This window comes from Rutidosis leptorrhynchoides, chromosome 1 (genome assembly GCF_046630445.1).
Source record: "Rutidosis leptorrhynchoides isolate AG116_Rl617_1_P2 chromosome 1, CSIRO_AGI_Rlap_v1, whole genome shotgun sequence".
Classification (NCBI taxonomy): Eukaryota; Viridiplantae; Streptophyta; class Magnoliopsida; order Asterales; family Asteraceae; genus Rutidosis; species Rutidosis leptorrhynchoides.
Window position 1 is genome coordinate 143,562,438 of NC_092333.1, and position 2,883 is coordinate 143,565,320.

The 2,883-nt window shown below is 30.2% G+C and overlaps 1 non-coding gene across 1 annotated transcript; it reads right to left on the bottom strand.

Moving 5' to 3' along the window:
• Nucleotides 1-2,385: 2,385 nt before the first annotated feature.
• LOC139887274 (small nucleolar RNA R71) lies at nt 2,386-2,492 on the bottom strand. Its single transcript, XR_011773112.1, has one exon. It is a non-coding gene; the product is annotated as a small nucleolar RNA R71 (small nucleolar RNA).
• Between the last annotated feature and the right edge of the window lie 391 nt (nt 2,493-2,883).

Below are 2,883 nucleotides of genomic sequence, written 5' to 3' on the forward strand. Positions count from 1 at the left end.
AGTAAAATTTAAGCTATTTTATATACACCTCGCATAGAACCAAGTATTTTTGGCGCCGCTGCCGGGGAACATCTAGCTTAAAAGCCGGAAGCGCAACGCTAATATAAAAAAAAAATTATTTTTAGTTTACTAATATAAAAAAATACGCTTTTGTAAAAATACGTTTTAAATATTCAAAAACATAAAAAGAAAAACAAAAATATAAATATTTTTAAGAGTTTGTTAAATATTTAAGTTTTATAAAGTTTCTTTATTTTTATTTAATAAAAAATATAAGTTTTATTTAAATATTTTTGTGTTTATTTAAAATATAAAAAAATTTTAAAAAACCAAAAAAAAAAATATAAATATATATAAATCTATTTTTTTTAGATTGTTATAAAGTATTTTATTTCTATCTTAGTTTTTAAAGATAAGTTTTATTTAAATTATATAAATATTTTAATTAAATTAAAAACAGAAAAATAAAAAATATATATATATATATAAAAATATAAATAAAAAACAGAAACCGAACGATTTTAGCCTGGTACACGTTTGAAAATACAAACCTCGCGACTTGCGGGGGTTTTTAACTGGAAACACCGCGACTCGCGGAGCCGTCTGACACGGGTTACACAGAACCCTAATCCTGCATTTATTACGGGTTTTTATTATTATTATTTAGATTAAACCCTAATTAGGGTATTTTTATTATATAATTTAGTTTTTATTTTTATTTTGTATTTTTAGTTAAATTAGTGTAATTAGTTTATAAAATTAATAGTTTTATAAAATAAATAATATAAAAATAATATTTTTATAAAAATTGTACTTTTTACAACTTTTAGTATATTTTTATATTTTGTCCCTTTTTATTTGTTTTAGCATAATATTTGTATTTTTCGCTCATTTTTAGTTTTAAAACATAGTTTTTGCCATAGTTATTTTTATTTCTAGATTTTTAGGCTTTGCCGTAAAACCCCTTAAGTGCTTTTTCTTTAGACTAAGATTTAGGTGCTTTAGAATTTTGCGACGCCTTTTTAAGTTTTAGTTCCTTTTTAAGATATTGCCATTTGGGATATAGTTTTTCTTGTAAGCTTTAATATTTTTATAAGCAACTTTTAATTTTTAGTTTTTAGTGCCTTTTTAAGTTTCAACGCGCTACTTTCTTATTTTTATTTTTCGACGTCTTTTACCTATGTATCAATTATCACTCCAATTAGTAATCTCAATTTGCGATTATAATTTTAAGTTAGTGATAGTAATAAGGTTGGGTTAGTCGAGTGTTTTTAAGTTCTATAAGTCATTTTTTTTATTATTTCTTATTTTTCGACGCCTTTTATTTTTCAACCCTTTTCTTTTTCGACGCGCTCTTTTTCTTTCTTATTTCTCGCTATTCTAGTTTTTAGGACTTAGAATTTTCTCTACTTCTTATCTAAATTTCTTAAAATTACGAAAATTTATTTTAAGTGGTTAAATTGATAGACATCAAAATTTTCTGGTTCGTAGTAATAGTTGGATTTGTACGTGGACCGGGTTATTGGAGCCAAACAGTCCTCAATTATATTGAGACCAAACGAATCCTGCCCCTCTGCTGCATCTTTTGGCTATTCGAAACGTGGGCAAAATCAGAAAAGTCTATTAATTGGATAACTTATATAATTTTTCTTTCCTTTTAAAAACTAATAGGATATTCAGTGAATGCACCGAGCAAGACGTTCACCACCTTTTGTACGTTCACCACCTGTAACTAGATCAAGACATCTAGCAAATATTACCGCCGTTGATTTTTCTTTAGAATCGTCATCCAGTCGACCAAGTACTCCAGTTCAAATTTCCGATAATCCATTTTTTGAACCCGACCTCACAATTGAGAATCCGGAGAATATTCAGGGACAATTCATAGATCCTGAACCATTAATTTTTCCTCCGGAACCACCAATCATTCAAACAGAGATTGTTGAGGAACGAACCATTAAATCAGAATCCTCTAGTGATTCCGATTCAACAAATTCAATTATGGAGAATCTGGAACCTTTAAGTATGGAAGACCGAATGAGAGCTAAACGCACTGGCCAAGGTCACGCAATTACTCATCCAGACATTAATGCGCCAGATTATGAAATCAAAGGACAAATTCTACATATGGTGACTAATCAATGCCAATTTAGTGGTGCACCGAAAGAAGATCCAAACGAACATCTTCGTACCTTTAATAGGATCTACACACTATTTAAAATAAGAGAAGTTGAGGATGAACAGATATATCTCATGTTATTTCCCTGGACTTTAAAGGGAGAAGCCAAAGATTGGTTGGAATCGTTACCTGAAGGGGCGATTGATACATGGGACGTTTTAGTTGAAAAATTTCTTAAACAATTCTTTCCTGCATCTAAAGCCGTAAGACTTCAAGGAGAAATTGTTACGTTCACACAGAAACCGAATGAAACTCTATATGAGGCATGGACAAGATTTGGAAAGTTATTAAGAGAATGTCCGCAACATGGTTTAGACACCTGTCAAATAGTACAAATATTCTACCAAGGATGCGACATCACTACAAGGAAAGACATCGATATAGCAGTTGGTGGTTCTATTATGAAGAAAACCGAAACTGATGCTTACAAAATTATTGATAACACTGCTTCCCACTCACATGAGTGGCACCAAGAAAAAGATATCGTTAGATCATCTAAAGCAGCTAGAGCCAATTCTAGCCATGACTTAGATTCCATTTCTGCAAAGATAGATGCTGTCGAGAGACGAATGGAAAAGATGACTAATGATATCCACTCAATACGAATTAGTTGTGAGCAGTGTGGAGGACCACATTTGACAAAAGATTGTCTCAGTATTGAACTAACAATGGAACAAAGAGAGAATGTTTCATATCTAAACCAA